The sequence below is a fragment of the Cetorhinus maximus genome, chromosome 20 (genome assembly GCF_964194155.1).
Source record: "Cetorhinus maximus chromosome 20, sCetMax3.hap1.1, whole genome shotgun sequence".
Taxonomy (NCBI): domain Eukaryota; kingdom Metazoa; phylum Chordata; class Chondrichthyes; order Lamniformes; family Cetorhinidae; genus Cetorhinus; species Cetorhinus maximus.
Window position 1 is genome coordinate 44,181,164 of NC_135898.1, and position 20,230 is coordinate 44,201,393.

Consider the following 20,230-nt stretch of genomic DNA (forward strand, 5'->3'; position numbering starts at 1 on the left):
TGGGCTCCACCATAAGACCATAAGACATAGGAGCAGAAATTAGGCCAGTCAGCCCATCGAGTCTGCTCCGCCATTCAATCATGGCTGATAAGTTTCTCAAACCCATTCTCCCGCCTTCTCTCCGTAACCTTTGATCCCCTTACCAATCAAGAACCTATCTATCTCGGTCTTAAATACACTCAATGACCTGGCCTCCACAGCCTTCTGTGGCAATGAATTCCATAGATTCACCACTCTCTGGCTAAAGAAGTTTCTCCTCATCTCTGTTCTAAAAGGTCTTCCCTTTACTCTGAGGCTGTGCCCTCGGGTCCTAGTCTTTCCTACTAATGGAAACATCTTCCCCACATCTACTCTATCCAGGCCTTTTAGTATTCTGTAAGTTTCAATCTGATCCCCCCTCATCCTTCTAAACTCCATCGAGTATAGACCCAGAGTCCTCAAACGTTCCTCATATGTTAAGCCTTTCATTCCTGGGATCGTTCTCGTGAACCTCCTCTGGACCCTCTCCAGGGCCAGCACATCCTTCCTGAGATACCGGGCCCAAAATTGCTCACAATATTCTAAATGTGGTCTGACCAGAGCCTTATAAAGCCTCAGCAGCACATCCCTGCTTTTATATTCTAGACCTCTCGAAATAAATGCCAACTTTGCATTTGCCTCCCTAACTACCGACTCAACCTGCAAGTTAACCTTAAGAGAATCCTGGACTAGGACTCCCAAGTCCCTTTGCACTCCAGATTTCTGAATTCTCTCCCCATTTAGAAAATAGTCTATGCCTCTATTCTTCCTACCAAAGTGCATGACCTCACAGTTCCCCACGTTGTATTCCATCTGCCACTTCTTTGCCCATTCTCCTAACCTGTCCAAATCCTTCTGCAGCCTCCATGCCTCCTCAATACTACCTGTCCCTCCACCTATCTTTGTATCATCTGCAAACTTAGCCAGGATGCCCTCAGTTCCTTCATCTAGATCATTAATGTATAAAGTGAAAAGTTGTGGTCCCAACACTGACCCCTGCGGAACTCCACTAGTCACCGGCCGCCATCCTGAGAAGGATCCCCTTATCCCCACTCTCTGCCTCCTGCCAGACAGCCAATCTCCTATACATGCTATTACCTTGCCTTTAACACCATGGGCTCTTATCTTACTGAGCAGCCTCCTGTGCCGCACCTTGTCAAAGGCCTTCTGGAAGTCCAAGTAGATAACATCCATTGGCTCTCCTTTGTCTAACCTACACATTACCTCCTCAAAGAAATCTAACAGATTTGTCAGGCATGACCTCCCCTTGATGAAACCATGCTGACTTTGCCCGATTTTACCATGCACTTCCAAGTATTCTGAAATCTCATCCTTAATAATGGACTCTAAAATCTTGCCAATGACTGAGGTCAGGCTAATCGGCCTGCAATTTCCCGTCTTTTGCCTCACCCCCTTTTTAAACAGGGGAGATACATTAGCGATTTTCCAGTCCTCTGGGACCCTCCCTGACTCCAGTGATTCCTGAAAGATCGCCACTAACCCCTCCACCATCTCGTCAGCTATCTCCTTCAGAACTCTGGGGTGTAATCCATCTGGTCCAGGTGATTTATCCACCTTCAGACCTTTCAGTTTTCCTAGCACCTTCTCCTTGGTAATGGCCACCATTCTCACCTCTGCCCCCCGACTCTGTTGAACTTTGGGGATGTTACTCGTGTCTTCCACCTTGAAGACTGATGCAAAGTACCTATTCAGTTCCTCCACCATTTCTTTGTTCCCCACTACTACTTCTCCAGCGTCATTTTCCAGCGGCCCAATCTCCACTTTTGCCTCTCTCTTACCCTTTATATATCTAAAAAAAACTCTTGCATTCTTCTTTTATATTACTGGCTAGTTTTCCCTCATATTTAATCTTCTCCCTCCTTATTTCTTTTTTAGTTGTCCTTTGTTGTTCTTTGTAGGCTTCCCAATCCCCTGGTTTCCCACTGCTCTTCGCCACATTGTATGCTTTCTCTTTAGCTTTTATGCAGTCCCTGCCTTCCCTTGTCAGCCATGGTTGCCTCGTCCTCCCTTTAGTATGCTTCTTCTTCCTAGGGATGAATTTTTGCTGTGTCTCCCAAATTACTCCCAGAAACTCCTGCCATTGCTGTTCCACTGTCTTTCCTGCTAGGCTCATCTCCCAGTCAATTCTGGCCAGCTCCTCCCTCATGCCTCTGTAGTTGCCTTTATTCAACTGTAATACCGTTACATCTGATTCCAGCTTTTTCCTCTCAAATTGCAGGGTAAATTCTATCATATTATGGTCACTTCCTCCTAAGGGTCCCTTCACCTTAAGCTCCCTTATCAAATCTGCCTCATTACACATCATTAAATCGAGAATTGCCTGTTCCCTAGTGGGCTCCACCACAAGCTGCTCCAAAAAGCCATCTCGTAGTCATTCTACAAATTCGTTTTCTTGGGATCCATTACCAACCTGATTTTCCCAGTCTACCTGCATATTGAAATCCCCCATGATCACTGTAACCTTGCCTTTCTTACACGCCTTTTCTATCTCCTGGTGTATCTTGTGCCCCACATCCTGACTACTGTTCGGAGGCCTGTACATAAGTCCCATTATGGTTTTTTTACCTTTGCGGTTCCTCTACTCTACCCACACAGATTCTACATCATCTGACCCTATGTCATTTCTTGCTATCGATTTAACTTCATTTCTTACTAACAAAGCAACCCCAACCCCTCTGCCAACCTGCCTATCTTTTTGATAGGATGTATCCTTGGATATTTAGCTCCCAGTCCTGATCCCTTTACAGCCACGTCTCCATGATGCCTACCACATCATACCTGCCAATTTCAATCTGTGCCACAAGCTCATTTACATTATTTCGTATACTGCGTGCATTCAGATACAACACCTTCAGTCCTGTGTTTCCCGTCCCCTTTCTCATTGCGTCCCTTTATCTGATGTGCTTGAAGTTAGATTCCTAGCCCTTTCCAAACACTCTGTCCTATTTTGTGTTCTGGGGACTTTAATAGCCTTTCCTGGGCTCTCCTTTCCTTTCAGTTTTTTCATAATTTTCCATGAAGTTGAATCCACCCCCCCACACGCTAACCTGCTGCTTTGTTTCCCATTATTCATACTTCTTTGGAGTGTTACCCTTCCCTCCCCACCCCACCACCCCACTTTCTAGTTTAAAGTCCTTTTGACCACCCTATTTACCCTTTTCGCTAGAACATTGGTCCCAGATCGGTTCAGGTGGAGACCATCCCAACGCTCCGTCCTGTTCCAATACTGATGCCAGTGCCCCACGAAATGGAATCCCTCTTTCCCGCACCACTCCTTTAGCCACGTGTTTACTTCCCTTATTCTCACGTCCCTATGCCAATTTGCACGTGGCCCGGGTAGCAATCCGGAGATTATAACCCTTGAGGACCTGTTCTTTAATTTAGTTCCTAGTTCCTGATAATCCCCAAACAGGTCCTCTTTCCTCGTCTTACCTATGTTATTTGTCCCGTCGTGGACCATAACAACTGGATCCTCCCCCTCCCTCTCCAATATCCTTTCAAGCCGGTTAGAGATGTCCCTCACCCTGGCACCGGGCAGGCAACATACCAAGCGGGACTCTCGATCCTGCTTACAAAGGATGCTATCAATTCTCCTAATTATAGAATCCCCTACAACTACCACTTGTCTTTTTGCTACCCCCTCTTGAATGTCCTCCTGTGCCACGGTTCTGTGGTCAGCTGGTTCATCCTCCCTACAGCCCTGTTCCTCGTCCACACAGGGAGCAAGAACCTCGTACCTGTTGGACAAGGTCAAGAGCTGAGGCTCCTTTGTTCCTGAACACAGGATCTCTCTACCTGCCTCACTTGCAGTCACACCCTGCTGACCCTGACCACTGACCGAACTTGAGGTACTTGATCTACCGGGTGTGACCGCTTCCTGAAACAAAGCGTCCAGGTAACTCTCCCCCTCGCGGATGTGCCGCAGCGTCTGGAGCTCAGACTTCAGCTCATCAATTCTGAGCTGGAGTTCCTCCAGCAATCAACACTTGCTGCAGATGTGGTTACTGCGGCTTGCAATGGGAATAGCCAGCTCCCACATCATACAGCTACAGCATTGCAATTGAGATTGCAATGAGATTGCAATTTTGTGTTCACTTCCAGGGCTGTTGATGAAATGGTTTCTGAAGGCACTGTAAAGATATAACACTTCAATAAGTAGCAACCCCACTTGTCCTTAAATGTAAGATCATCCCAAGGAGCTTTATAATGGAAAGATGGCACAAAGCCACATGATATCTCAGGGCCAGGTAACTCAAGTTTAGCTGAAAAATTAACTTATCGGAAGCAAGGTAGGGAGGAAATTGAGTTTTGCGCAGAGAACAAAGTAGTCGCAGGGCTAGAGTATAAAATTAGATGCTCAGGAGGCCAGAATCAGATGAGTGCAGGTATTGGTTGGGGGGGGCGGGGTAGGGTTGGGAAGAGATTTTTGAAGATGGGGTTATGGTGTAATTTGAATACCAGGATGAGCAATTTTAAAATTTCTGCCATTATGGAGGTTAGAGGTGGATGTTGGAAGAAGTAGATGTTCTGGCTCTTACTGTCTACACACCTGGCTGCCATGTTTCTCAAGGTTGTGGAAGGTGCCAGTAATGGAGCCCTTGTGACCAAACGGGTGCAGCACATCTTACTTTGAGCTTACTTTGAGTTCCTAAATGCGCTTGAGGAGGTGGTGGTGAGCCACCTTCTTGAACTGCTGCAGTCCATGGGGTGCAAATACACTCACAGTGCTGTTAGGGAGAGAGTTCCAATATTTGGCCCAGCAATAATCAAGGAATAGTGATATATTTCCAAGTCAGGATGGTAAGTGGCTTGGAGGGGACCTTCAGGTGGTGGAGTTCCTGTTTATCTGCTGGAAGTATGGAGAGAGCAGGAGCAAAGAGAGTGCAGGAGCAGAGGGAGAGCAAGAACAGAGAGAGCAGGAGCATGGAGGGAGAGCAGGAGCACAAGGAGAGAGCAGGAGTGCAGGGAGAGAGCAGCAGCACAGGGAAAGAGCAGCAGCACTGGGAGAGCGGCAGCACTGAGAGAGCGGGAGCACTGAGAGAGCGGGAGCATGGAGAGAGCAGGAGCACAGAGAGATCAAGAGTACAGAGAGAGAGCAGGAGCATGGGCAGAGCAGAAGCATGGAGAGAGATCAGGTGCATGGAGAGAGAGCCAGGAGCACAGAAAGAGAGCAGGAGCATGGAGGGAGAACAGGAACACAAGGAGAGAGCAGAGGCACAGGGAGAGAACAGCAGCACAGGGAGAGCAGGAGTATGGAGAGAGTGGGAGCATGGAGAGAACGGGGGCACAGAGAGAGAGAGCAGGAGCACTGAGAGAGCAGGAGCATAGAGAGAACAGGAGCAAGGAGAGAGCAGCAGCAGGGAGAGAGCAGGAGCAGGGAGAGATCAGGAGCATGAAGACAGAGCAGGAGCAAAGAGAGAGCAGAAGGAGAGGGGGAAGAGGAGCATGGAGGGAGCAGGAGAACAGGGAGAGCAGGAGCATGAAGAGAGCAGCAGCAGAGAGAGAGCTGGAGCATGGAGAGAGCACGAGCACAGAGAGAGCAGAAGCATGGAGAGAGCAGGGGAACAGGGAGTACAGGAGCATGGTGGGAGCAGGAGTATTAAGAGATCAGAGGCAGAGAGAGAGAGAGCAGGTGCATGGAGAGAGCAGGAGCATGGAAGAACAGGAGCAGGAAGAGAGCAGGAGCACAGAAAGCTGGAGAACGGGAAGAGCAGGAGCACAGAAACAGCAGGAGCAGAGAGACAGAGATAGCAGGAGCACAGACAGAGCAAGAGCACGGAGAGAGCAGGAGCACAAGCAGAGCAGGAGTACAGAGAGAGACCTGTAACGTGGAGAGAGCAGGCGCACGGAGAGAGAGCAGTAACATGGAGGGTGCAAGAATACAGTGAGACTGCAGGAGAATGCAGAAGCACGGTGGGTGGGGAGCAGAGCACAGAGAAAGTAGGAGCTTGGAGGGAGCAAGAAAATGGGGAGAGCAGGTGCACAAAGAGGGCAGGTACAGGAAGTGAGCAGGAGCATGGAGTGAGCAGGGGTATAGAGAGCACAGAATTATGGGGAGAGCAGGAGCATGGAGGGAGCAGGAGAATGGAGAGAGCAGGTGCGTGGAGACAGCAGGGGCACATAGGGAGCAGGAGCACAGTGAGGGGGAGAGCAGCAGCAAAGAGAGAGCAGGAGCATGGAGACAACGAGAGCACAGAGAGAGAGCAGGAGCATAGAGAGAGTGTGGGCACAGGGAGAGAAAGCAGGAGCATGGAGAGAGCAGGAGAATGGAGAGAGAGGTGGAGCATGGAGGGACAGCAGGAGCATGGGGAGAGAGCAGGAGCAAAAAGGGAGCAGAAGCAGAGAGGGAGAGCAAGAGCATGGAGAGAGCAAGATCAGGGAGAAAGAGCAGGAGCATGGAGAGAGAGCAGGAACATGGAGCGACAGCCAGAGCATGGGGAGAGCAGGAGCAGGGAAAGAGAGCAGCAGCACGGGGAGTGAACAGGAGCTCTCTGATTTCATTGGAGCGGAGAAGACTGAGGGGCGACCGAATTGAGGTGCAATGTTATGAGGGGCATGGACAGGGTGGATAGGGAGCAGCTGCTCCCCTTAGTTGAAGGGTCAGTCACAAGGGGACATATGTTCAAGGTGAGGGGCAGGAGATTTAGCGGGGATGTGAGGGAAAACGTTTTTACCCAGAGGGTGGTGACGGTCTGGAATGCTCTGCCTGGGAGGGTGGTGGAGATGGGTTGCCTTACATCCTTTAAAAAGTACCTGGATAAGTACTTGGTACATCATAACATTCAAGGCTACGGGCCAAGTGCTGGTAAATGGGATTAGGTAGGTAGGTCAGGTGTTTCTCACGTATCAGTGCAGACCCGATGGGCCGAAGGGCCTCTTCTGCACTCTGTGATTCTATGATTCTGTGAACATGGAGAGAGCAGGAGAATGGAGATAGCAACAGCACAGAGAGATCAGGATCACACAGAAAGAGAAGTAGCACAGAGACAGCAGGAGCAAGGACAGAGAGCAGGAGCAAGTAGAGACCTAGAGACTGGAAAGAGCAGGAGCACAGACAGAGAGCAGGAGCAGGGAGAGAGAGCAGTGGCATGGAGAATTATCATGGGGCATGAAGAGAGCAGGAATACCAGGAGAGCAGGAGCACAGAGAGTGCAGGAGCATTGAGAGAGCATGCACACGGATAGAGCAGGAGCACAGAGAGGGCCGGGGCATGAGTAGAGCAGAAGCACAGGGAGTTAAGGAACACAGCGATAGCAGGAGCACTGAGAGAGCTGCACACCAACTTGCGGGTTTGGTTAAGATGAGATGACTCCATGATGCAGCATTGACTCTATTTCTTGTTTCACTTTTATTAAAAGTGGGTGTGGAACATCCTTTGGGGTGAATAAACACGCTGGTTTTGCATCTGGTCTCAATGTGATGTGATGGGCAGTTTTCAGCTTCCCCAGACCTCAAAAGGATTGTAGGATCTCTGTTCACAATTGTGCCTGTTTTTCTGGGTTTCTGAGTTCATCAACTTCATAGATGAGTTCTGGATCTGTGCAACCTTTTCGGCTTAACAGTGAATAACATTTGCGTTGGAGAACGTACAAAGCTTTAGTGATTTCACTTCCATTCTACACCAACAGTGCTGTTTGGGAGGGAGTGACAGAATTTTGACCCAGTGATAATCAAGGAACGGAGATATATTTCCAAGTCAGGATGGTGACAAGGGATGCTGCCCTTGTCCTTCTAGGTGGTATTGATCGTGGGTTTGAAAGATGCTGTCCAAGGAGCCTTGGTGAGTTTCTGCAGTGCATGTTGTAGATGGTACACACTACTGCCATTGTTCATCAGTGGTGAAGGGAGTGAATGTTTGTGGAAGAGTTGTCAATCAAGTGGGCTGTTTTGTCCTGGATGGTGTCAAGCTTCTTGAATATTGTGAGAGCTGCATTCATCCAGGCAAGTGGGGAGTATTCCATCACACTCCTGACTTGTACCTTGTAGAAGGTGGACAGGTTTTGGGAGCCAGGAGGTGTGTCACTCACCACAGGATTCCTAGTCCCTGACCTGCTTTTGTAGCCATAGTGTTTATATGGCAAGTCCAGTTCAGTTTCTGGTCAATGGTAACCCCCAGGATGTTGATAGTGGGGGATTCAGAGATGGTAATGCCATTGGATGTCAAGGGGCAGCAATGAGATTCTCTCTTGTTGGAGATGGTCATTACCTGGCACTTCAGTGGCGCAAATGTTACTTGCCACAGGGTCTTGCTGCATTTGGACATAGACTGCTTTAGTATGTGAGAAGTCGTGAATGGTGCTTAAAATTGTGCAAACCATCAGCAAACATCCCCACTTCTGACCTTATGGTGGAAGGAAAGTCATTGATGAAGCAGCTGAAAATGGTTGGGCCTGGGACACTACCTTGAGGAACTCCTCAGCCATATCCTGGAACTGAGATGACTGACCTCGAACAGCCACAACCACCTTCCTTTGTGCTAGGTTTGACTCCAACCAGCAGAGAGTTTTCCACCGATTCCCATTGACACCAGTTTTGCTAGGGCTCATGGATGTCACACTGGGTCAAATGCTGCCTTGATGTCAAGGGCAGTCATTCTCACCTCACCTCGGGAGTTCAGCTCTTTTGTTCATGTTTGAACCAAGGCTGTAATGAGGTCATGAGCTAAGTGGCCCTGGCGGAACCCAAACTGAGCATCAGTGAGCAGGTTATTGCTGAGCAAGTGCTGCTTGATCGCACTGTTGATAATCCCCTCTGTCACTCTACTGATGATTGTTATGATCCCAGCTGATGTTACTACTGGATAAGCCTAATCCCAGGATGGAACCCAACATGATAGATCCTAACTTTTATATTTTGTTTAGATATGTGGAGCATGGCTACTGAAAAGTGTCACAGTAGTCAGCTGATGAACATTTAACAAAAGCATAAAGCATATTAAAAAAGAAATGAGGAACTATAGTACAATACTCCTTCGCCCACAACCTATAACTTCATACATATATACAGATTTGTCAGCGTAACACAAGTTACCAAAGATATCTTATACTCTAAAGTTCACTGTAAGTACACAGCCCATGTAATCCGAAAGACAACCTGTGGTCAGACACAGCACTCTCTGAAACCAAGTGACAGATACCAAACAAAACAGATGCTATAGATCTCTCCCATTCACCACCACCCGACCCCCAACAGTTCCTTGTCACACCGCAAGCCAAGCAGTCTCACTGAACTCGGTCTTTCACACAAGGGTTTTCAATCTCCACTCTCCAAGGACTCATTTCCGGATCTTGTCCCAAAGAACGCTTTCTATCAGACGTCTTCCGCAAGGTTCGCCCTCCAGGGTTTCGAACTCTCCTTCCAATGTTCTTCCCGTGGATCACCATGTGCATTCAAACTTCCTTCCATGCCCTCTCTCTCAAATGCGCTACTGTGCCAACAGCACCCCACTGCTTCATATGCCCACAGCAAAGAGTTACAGACCATCAGCTATCTCTTTGGACCTTTAGGCTTCTCGCTTTAATTCTGCTTCCTGCAGCTTTCTTCTCTTTAAGCCTGAAGGTTGGAGCCTTCCCCTCTGCTCTATACTTTCACTTCCACAGAACAGAACCTTTTTACAGATTCCTTTCCTTTCTTTGACCATAATGTGTTCTTGGGGCCCCTCCTTTCTATCTCACTCCTTGGCCTTGGGACCATTCGGATCTTTAGGAAATCTACTCTCTCTGCAGTTCACTCTCCCAGTAGACTGCTGACCACTTGGCATTTCCCTTGAGATTCAGAGCTCACTTGACATTCACTGTTACTTTAACTTTAGAGCAACTCATCAAACATTCTGAGACTTACTTCCCTCAGAAGTCTGCTGGTAAGTCAGTTAGAGAGAGACTTAAACTGCTCCCTTCAGCTTACAGCATATTGACCAACTGAACTCAAACTGCTTTTGGTTTCTCTGTCTGTGTGTGTGTGTGGGTGAGTCTCCCTCTCAGGACCCCAGTTACTGGGCAACAGCACAGTTTGTCTACTCTTGTTTGCTTTAACACTCCTTAAAGTGTCGTAAAAACCTCATTGGAAATGCAGGCATTTTTAAAGTTAAACTAAAACTCAACTCCCTTTCTTAACAGAGAAATACAGAAATCCAAATCAAACTTAAATTTTAAACGTTATTCTTAACACACCCAAATACACATATAACTTACATAAACTATCCCGATTTCCAAAGAGGATCGATAGTAGGCAGGTTGGAGGAGGAGCAAGGAATCCGAGGGAGGATGTGGGAACACCAGAGGGAGGAGGAGGGGGGAATCTGAGAGAGGAAGGGGAGCATTCAAGGGAGGAGGGGGAATCCGAGGGAGGAGGATGGGTGAGTTCGAGGGCAGTGGACAGGGGAATCTAAGGGAAGAGGAGGAATTCAAGGGAGGGGGAGGAGGGGGAGAAGGGAAAACTGAGGGAGGAGGAGGTGGAAACCGAGGGAGGAAGGAGAGGAATCAGAGGGAGCAGGAGGGGGAATTGAGAGAGGAGGAGGGTTGAATCCAAGGGAGGAGCAGGGAATCGGAGGAAGGTGGAGGAGGGAATCTGAGGGAGGGGGAGGAACAAGGAGGGGGGAAAGAGGATGCAACTGAGAAGAGGGGGAAATGAGGACAGCGAAAAATGGAAACCAAGGAAGGGAAAACGATGGGAGGGAAGAGTTGGAATCAAGGACAGAGGAGAACTGAGGGAGGGGAGAGGGAGAACTGAGGGAGGGGATAGGGAGAACTGAGGGAGGGGAGATGGGGAACAAAGTGAGGGAAAAGGGGGAACCGAGGGATTTACTTTGGAAGTTTCCTGTTAATTGGTTGTTGATGAGCTTTAATTGGCTTTCCGCCAGCAAGAAGCCTCCTTCAAGGACAAAGCAAAACCGCGCGGAGACAGTATGACATCCTTCTCTGCAATTTTACCAGCCAGCATCCTCCACCTCTGAATCCTTGCTCCATATGTCGAAGGAACTTTGATTCAAACAATCGTAAATCACTAAATTAGCAATAGTAATACTGAAAACACTCTGATTCCCCTCATATCTACCAATATAATACCACAGCTCCCTGATAGTCCATTTACAACTGCTAATAGTCGGTATAATGCCCCGATACCCTGTAACAAATAATAATCCTATAACCTGGTGATATTCAACCTGAAAACAGAACACAAATCCCCCGAAACTGCACAAGCTGAGAGCCAGGATCACCTGGGTAAAACACTGTACAGCAACCCTGCTCTGCTTAACAGTGGAGGTGTCCTCAGGCTGCAGCTGCGGGTGGGATAGAATCTGAAATTCTTTGGTGCAGAGAAGAAGACCCATCAATCGGGACACATCATAATACAGTAAAACAATCAAGTCAGAGGGAATACAGATGCATTACGTTTCAAGGGAGCAAGGCAAGGCTGGATGGCCCCTACTTTAATGCCAGGAGTATTATAGGTAAAACGGGTGAGTTAAGGTTGAGAATTGACAAGTGGAATTATGATATAGTAGCCATCACAGAGACGTGGTTGAGGGAAGGGCAGGGTTGGCAGCTCAACATTCCGGGATATAGAATCTTCAGGCGAGACAGGGGAGGGGGTAAAAGAGGAGGAGGCATTGCATTATTAGTTAAGGAGTCATTTACTGCAGTAAGAAGAGATGATATCTTGGAGGGGGCATTGAATGAAGCTTTGTGGGTAGACCTTAGGAATAAAAAAGAGGCACATTGTTAGGTGTTTATTATAGACCCCCAGGTAGTGGGTGGGAAATTGAGGAGCAAATATGTGCACAATTCACAGAGATATGTAATAACAATAACAATAGCGTAATTATATGAGGTGATTTCAACTTTCCCAAAATTCATTGGGATAGAGAAAGTGTTAAGGGCTTGGATGGAGTGGATTTCTTGAAATGTGTACAGGAGAACTTTTTTGGTCAATATGTAGAGGGTCCAACAAGGGACAGTGCAGTGCTGGACCTAATTATGGGGAATGAAGCCGGACAGGTGGCTGAGGTGGTTGTGGGGGAGCATTTTAGTGATAGCGACCACAACATGGTACAATTTAAGCTTGTTATGGACAAAGAAATAGACAAGTTGCAAAAAAATGTTTTGGATTGGGGGAGAGCAGATTTTAGTAAAATAAGGCAGGATCTGGCCAAGGTAGACTGCTGCTTGTGGGGAAATCTACAGAAGAGCAGTGGGGGACATTCAAAAAGGAAATGGGGAGGGTACAGGCTCAGCATGTTCCCTCAAGGGTGATAGAAAGGAGTAACAAGCCCAGAGAACCATGCATGGCCAGAGATATTCAGGATACTATGAGAAAGAAAAGAGAGGCCTTTAGCAGGTACAAGCGGAGAAAATCAGCGGAGTACAGAAAGTGCAGGGTGGAGCTTAAGAAAGCAATTAAGAAAGCAAAGCGGGGATATGAGAAAGCTCTGGCTGATATAAGTAGGGGAAATCCCAAGATATTCTATACCAATGGGAAGTGAATAACCAGGGAAGGAGTAGGGCCCACTAGGGACCAAGGGAACAATCAATGGGTGGAACCAGAGGACATCGCTAGAGTGTTGAAAGAATACTTCACATCCAGCTTCACCCACGAGAATGAGGATGAAGGTATGGAACTCGGGGTGAGAGACTGCGAGGTTCTTGAGCAAATTGTTTTACGGAGTGATAAGATATTGGAGATGTTCGCAGGTTTAAAATTGGACAAATCTCCAGGTCCGGATGATTTGTGTCCCAGACGGGTGAGGGAGGCAGGGTAGGATAGCAGGGGCGCTGACCCAAATTTCTAATTCCTCATGAGGGGACACAAATTCAAGGTGAGGGGCAGGAGGTTTAGGGCGTATCTGAGGAAAAACGTTTCTACCCAGAGGGTGGTGACGGTCTGGAATGCACTGCCAGGGAGGGTGGTGGAGGCAGGTTGCCTCATATCCTCTAAAAAGTACCAGGATGAGCACTTGACACGTCATAACGTTCAAGGCTATGGGTCAAGGTCTGGTAAATGGGATTAGGTAGGTAGGTTAGGTGTTTCTCACGTGTTGGTGCAGACTTGATGGGCCAAAGGGCCTCTTCTGCGCTGTGTGATTCTGAGTGCCACTCTGACAGAGAGAGAGAGAGAGCACTCCAACCCAGAAGGAAAAAAACAGTAAAACCTGGGGAATAAGAATACTGCTCTGAACTGCTCTTGTTTACCTTAAAATGGAACACCAGTAAAACTGGGAAATAAGAGTTCTGGTCCAAACTGTTTTTTCCTTCTGGGAAGGTTCTCCAGAGGCCATGGCCCAAGAGTTTGAGAGGAGGGGGCAGGTTTCCATAGGGAAGAGGCGGATCACCCTCTCTCCACCATTCCCCAATCTCCATCTCTCCCAAGTCTCCAGTCTCCCTCTCACCCCAAGCCCTCATTCCTATCTCTCCTCCTAAGCCTCCATTCTCCTTGAGTCAGTCATGCCCCTTAACCTCAGCATCACCACAATATCAGAGACCACCGGATTTCATAGAGACGCCCCCCTCCCCATTTGAGAAGCGCCCCATTCCCCGATTTCAGAGCTCCCACAATTCTGGCCTCCCGATAAACAACAGTTCCACACGGTGGCTGCTGTCTGTGGCGATAGTCAATACTGGAGATGCCACTGAGCAGCAGGCGGAGAGTTTATAATCTTTAGAATGATCGACCTAAGCGGAGTTGGTATATTTGGTGACTGCTTTTGTGCCCTCGGAGACGGTGTGTTTGGCCAGTTCCCCTGGCAGCATGAAGCGGACGGTGATCTGGATCTCCCTGGCTGAGATGGTGTGGCGCTTGTTGTAGTGAATGAGGTGCAAGGGCCTGGAGGTGATGCGCTCGAAAATGTCAACAAGAAGGAGTTCATGACACTCATGGCCTTGGGAAACCATTCTTAGCTCCAATTTTAACCCTGAGCACAAGCAGGAATGTTCTTCACTGACAACCAGGCACAAACCGCTACAATTCCCCCCTGCCCCGCCCGAACTCCCCCGTCGCGATTTTATCTCCCAGGTTTTGAGGAATGGGCGGTTTCTATAATCATTTGAGGAAAAGGCTGTGGTCAAGATTCACTTTCCAGTTTCAATTTCCACTTTCACTTTCAAGCAGCAATTCCTCGAAATCATGTGATTCCCGAAGCTATAAAAATATCTGAGGAGCCAAGTTTTATCCAGTGTTTCACTGAGCGGCTACCTGCAATCAAACTCGGTACAACCCAGATCAGCATCATGAGGTTAGTGATCGCAACACTTTACACAGCATGATTACATGCCTTGGCTTGTTAAATAATCGTGACAGTGATGTCCCAATATTAATGGGGAGACAGGACTTGGGGGCAGGGTGGGAGACAGCGGGTCATGACACACACTATAGTGGATGTGAGAATGACTGATGTCTACAGGGATTCCTCATCATTTTACTTCCGAGTTTCATATTTTCAGTGCCTGTTAGATGGGAGTGAAGCGGACCCATGTGGCGCGGTTTCACCGAGACTATTTAAAAAGCCAGTTCACATGCGGGCAATGGGGGAGCAGGTTTGCACTTCGCTACATTGCGTTGGAAGAGGTACACACCGAATTATGGAATGAAGGAGGACAAAGGCTGCAGCCAGGTCTAATGAGGCGCCCCTGGATGCCTTTGGAATCCTCCGAGCAGCGCTTGTTACTCCAGCCCCTCTTGTCTTCGCTGCTGCGCTTTGTTGAGAATAACCCTTATCTCCCAGTAACCACTCACAGGGTCCTGAAGAGAAGCAGCACCTGACATTCCTCCAAGGATAAAGGCATCAATGTAGCTGCCTGGGAACCAGCACAGACTGGCAAGATGTGCTTCCTGTGATCACAGACCAACGGGACACTCAGTCTCGAGTGGAAGCCTTTTCTATACAGGAATCTGACTAGCTGGTTTGTTGGTGCCCAGGTGCCTCTGTGGATCCAACTGATGATCCCCTGGACCCGAAGGAATCCATCACTGGTGACAAAGCCCAATGCCATCTATGCCTGCACTGGTTCCTTAGGGCTTCCTTTGCCAACCTCAGCTCCCCAGGTGATGCCAGCTTCCTCACATCTCTCGCAAGAGTGTCAGCACTCACTGTTCACAAATACAACCCTGTCAGCACCAGCAATGCCAACTCTGTGTCACTGTCTGAGCAGCTGAGCAATATTCCCTCTTTCTTAAATGTGTTGACCATTAGCCCCCATGACTCTCTGATGTGCCCCAGACACTGCATGTTCCTCCCAGTTAAAAATTCTGCTGTTCAGAAGCCTCTAAATATGCTCAAAAATGAGCTCGACAACCAGTTAATTGGAGGCTTTCCCTACTGCCCCAGCCGCCACTCCCCCAGCCCACCATGGAAAATCACATTGAATTCCAGAGGCACCAGACTCCAGTCACACCCCTCAAAGGAGATTCTCAATGCACACCTGCACACTGCCTCTCCCCCATGGGCAATTAAAAATCCAACCCTTTCTCCCCATTCTATCTCCAACAGGGAACAGCCCTCCCTCCCAGTGAGAATGCATGCAGCAGTCCCAGCTAAGTTCCAGGGGGTGGCAGTGTGGGGCTATTAGTTGCAAACGTCATTACTGTCCAAATGGTGTGTACGTTTTTATAAAAGTCACATTCAGGAGTCTTCAAGTGAATGCTGTCTTACATTGATATGCATAAATTTTGAGGGGTGTGGGCGTGAAGGGGAACTGATTTATGATAACCAAGTCAATCAAATTTCATGTGAGAAGAGGAAGCGTAAGTTTCTGGGAGCAAAGAATGCTGGAAGAAATGGGGAGTGGAGTCATTTTTAAGGTATGGAAGCAATGAACGTAGGACCCCAGGATCTGGAAATACCTTGAGGCAAGTCTTGGAGCTTTCTAGGATAATTAATTGGTTAGCAGGTGGGAGACAGAGAGTTGGGGTAATGGGTGTGTACTGTAATAGGCAGAAAATGATTAGCGGTACCCGCAGAGATCAGTGCTGAGGCTCAGCTTGTCATTATAATTATATATCCATGACTTGGATAAAGGAGTAGAAGGCTATGTGTCCAAGCTTGTTAACGGCACTTTGATGGGTGGCACAGTAAATAGTGCAGATAGGATTAGAAAACGGCAAGGGACATTGATGGATTAAGTGAGTGGCAGATAGAGTTCAGTGGAGGAAATATGTGATTCTGCGTTTTGAAGCTAAGAACCATCAGATTATTGTCTGAATGGTGATATGTACACAGTTGCTAAATCTGGTGGACAAATAGAATAAATAATCAGAGATGTTAATGCATTATTGGCCTTTATCTCAGTATGGCTAGAGTACAAAGGGTACAAGTTATGCTACAGTTGCTTAAAGCTCGAGGTAATACATATGTTCTTTACACAAAGAGTAATGGAAATCTAGAACATTCTCTCCCAGGGAAGTTCAATTGAAAATCTCAAAAGTGAGATTGATAGACATTTGTTAGGCGGGGATATGAAGAGTTATGGAACCAAGGGATAGTGGAGTTGACATAAGGATCAGCCGTAATTTCATTGAATAGTTGGACATGTTCTTGTCTATGTTCCTATTAAGGGGTGATCTCAGATTTCAGCGAGCACTCATCAGCCAGTTGTTAGTTTTTGCTTGCCTCTTGGAGCATTACTGCATTCCAATGGTTTTTCCCTCTATCTGAGGGATGTGGGGCAGGTCAGACTCCAATGGAATTGTTCCAGATCCACCTGCTCTGACCCGCACATCTACTCAGCTATTCAGGCTTTGCACCATTGCAACACTGATATTGTAACACCAACAATGTCAGAGTGATATATGCATAAAATAGGTTTTGTTTTGTGTTTTTTTGCAGCAAAAAGGATTCCTTGAAAGCAAAACTCAGTCAGCTTCAATGTCACTTCACGTGGGCCCCACAGAAAGAAAACATTGACTTGGATGATATGAAGCAAAGATTAGAAGATTTAATACAGACTGCTGTGAAGTATCAAGTCAGGTCATACAATCAACTCGCTTTTGTAAACTGTCTGCAAGGAAACTATGAAGAGGCAATTCAAAACTTACAGGAAGCTGAACGATTTCTGAGGGAGAATCATGAAAATGAATTTGAAAAAAGAAGCATCATCACCTATGGAAACTATGCCTGGGTATATTATCACATGGGACAACTGACAGAGGCTCAGTCCTACCTTGACAAGCTGGAGAGGATTTGTAAAATATTTCACAATGCCTCTCGTTATACAGCAATGATCCCTGAAGTATATGGAGAGAAGGGTTGGTCACTGTTGATATCAACCAGTAAGTATTATGACGAGGCAAAGGAATGTTTTGAAAAGGCTCTGGAGGAAGACCCTGATAATATTGAATGGAATGCTGGCTATGCAATTGTCCTGTTTCGTCTGGAGGGGTTTTCTGGTGCTCCAAAGAATGCTGATTCCAACCAATCGATGAAGCAGTTGAGACGTGTGCTGGAGCTTGATCCCAATGATTCTGTTGCCATGGTGCTGTTGGCTCTAAAACTACAAGAGTTCAAGCAAAAGGAGGAAGCCTTCACATTAGTTGAACAAGCATTGCAGAAGTCCCCCGATCTCCCATATGTGATTCGTTATGCAGCAAAATTTTTGAGAAGAGAAGGAGCTGTGGAAAAATCTTTGGAGCTGTTGAAGAAAGCATTGGAAATTACCCCCAACTCTGCCTTCTTGTACCACCAAGTTGGTTTGTGTTACAAAATCAAGCTGATGTCACTGATCAAAAATCCATGTAGCAGAAACTCACGCAATCCTGCTTTTCATCAGAAAGCTAAATTGATTAATCAATGTAAGTACCATTTTGAAAAGGCATTTGAGCTTCGCCCATTAACATTTGTTATTGCACAGCTAGATTTTGTAGCCACCTGCTCAATAAATGGAGAATATCGCAAAGCAGAGGAAATTTACAGCAAACTACTGGAATTAGAGGGTATTCATCCTGATAATAAACAGGCATTACATATACACATTGGGTTATTTGAACTGCATCACAAAACATCGGAATCAAATGCCATTACCCATTTTCGGGAAGGACTTAAAATCAGAAGTGGCTCAAGGGGATGGCATATATGTCGCACAAACTTGAGAAAGATTGCAATGAAACAAATTGACAGGAATCCAGAAAACAGCAAGGCCTTTGGTCTTCTTGGATTCATGCACCAGCTGGATGGGGAGAAGTGTGAAGCTATTGAATGTTTTGAAAAAGCCTTAGAGATTGATTGTGACAATGAAGAATATCTAAGTGCTCTTTGTGAATTACGTCTTTCTATCTAGCTCAACAATGATGTTCCCAGCTAAAGCTTAATACAGTGCAGTCGTTTCCACTTTGGTCCCAATTAGGAACTTTGGTATAATGATGCTTGAAATTCTGCTGATTAGATTACAGTTCAAGTTACTGCTGAACTGTGTTGTATAATTGCAAAGATGAAGTATTCCGGTAACCAATGTATTGAGCCAGTGTATTAAAATGGAATTGTGTTTTGTTCTTTTGCATAACAAATAATCAGTGATACATTGAAGAGTGGTAACCTAATACATTTCATTACTACAGCAAAAATGGTTTTATCATGAAAAATAAGCATTTCAATAGAGTCATGTTCTTCGCCTGTGAGAAATCTGTTTTAAAATCAGTGAAAACAATGAAAAAAATCTACCTGACCTATGAACAAGTTTGGCAGTTGCTCATCTGGCTTATTTAATATAAACTGTTAATGCTTTCATTCTAATCAATCATTTTGTCAATGCACGAAGATTCATGAGTGCAGCTCCCACGCACATTACTGCCCCATTTATATGAATGCGATTTTCCCTCCATACTCGTTGGCCGAAATAACGCATGAAAGATAGCTTTCTCTCTATTTCTCAGTAACAAACTGCCTGCCGCTCCCTGATTTTCAGCCTCTTCAATGTGAGCGCTTAAAATCCACTGCGTGGCTTACAGTTAAAGTAGAGAAAAATGGATTAAAATGGTCAAAAAGTAAAGGCTTCTAGTTGCAGTTAGAGATTTTTCAGCTGGAAATGTTAATTTGCTGTAATATCAGAGACTATTAAAAAACCAACAAATGGAAAATGCAGTTGCAATTTTATTTCTGTCATTGATCTGTGCTACTGCTGACAATGGTCTTCACAGTCTGGTCAACTGCATCAGCTCTGTACGGAATGTTCAGACCAACCTTTAACACTGGCAATAAATTTAACAGCTGTTGTTTGTGGGGTGAACCATGGCACCCGGCCTGCTTGATATCATCATAGTCCTATTAGGGGAAGATTGCGAGAGGAATAGTTGGGAAGGACCAGAGGATTCGGGTGCTGGAAGAAGCTAACATTGGGAGAGGCCTTATGTCCTACTTAGACCTACTGGAAAAGCAGCACCTGGAAGAGGTCAGTCTTTCTCTGGAGGTTTTGCTTCTGTTATGTGCAGTGTTGGAAACTGCTTTAAACTTATTGGAGGATGTCTGGTCCCTATGGGACTGTACCACTAATAAGTCAACATCTTCAGGATTCTGGAATTACTGACAAGAGGAAACATCCTCTCCAAGTCCACCTTGTCAATACCATTCAGGATCTTATATACTTCAATCAATTCACCCCTCACTGTTCTAAACTCCAGTGGGAACATGCCCAGTCTGTCTAACCTTTCCTCATAAGACAACCAGCTCATTCCAGGTATTAATCTCGTAAACCTCCTCTGAACTGCCTTCAATGCATTTATAACCTTACCTAAATAAGGAGACCAAAACTGCTCACAATGTTCAAGATGTGGTCTCACCACCGCCCTGTACACCCTGCAAAACCTTCAAATAAATCAACAGCTTGATTCTGTTGCACTGAGGATTTGCTGAGCGATGATCGCACTCCCATCCCGAGCTTTCATTCAGATCTCAGCCTCTGTCACTGGGAGTCTCCTTGTCCCCGAACTTGTCAGCTTCACCAACTCTTCATCAAACCATCTGAGTCCCTCATTGGCCAACACAGAGCAGCTTGGACAACACCCAGGAAAGAATGTTTTAAGGAGAATGTCACCACCTCAGTGAAGGGAAAAGTAATAGAGCATGGAAGGATAAAGGATATAAAAATAATTAAAATAGATTCAAAATACTAAAACATTAAGCTGCAGATACAAAGGTCTGAATTGCCAGGATCTATTAGGGTCAGCTGGCAACTCGGAAGGGCCAGAATATTAGGGTGGAATTCTGCTATCA

General features: G+C 46.5%; 1 pseudogene across 1 annotated transcript; it reads left to right on the plus strand.

Annotated features, from left to right (window-relative positions):
- The first annotated feature begins 14,029 nt into the window (after positions 1-14,029).
- On the plus strand, positions 14,030-18,848 carry LOC144695062 (interferon-induced protein with tetratricopeptide repeats 5-like; annotated as a pseudogene). The gene is made up of 2 exons (XR_013579855.1): positions 14,030-14,266; positions 16,856-18,848. The product of XR_013579855.1 is annotated as an interferon-induced protein with tetratricopeptide repeats 5-like (transcript).
- Positions 18,849-20,230: the final 1,382 nt, after the last annotated feature.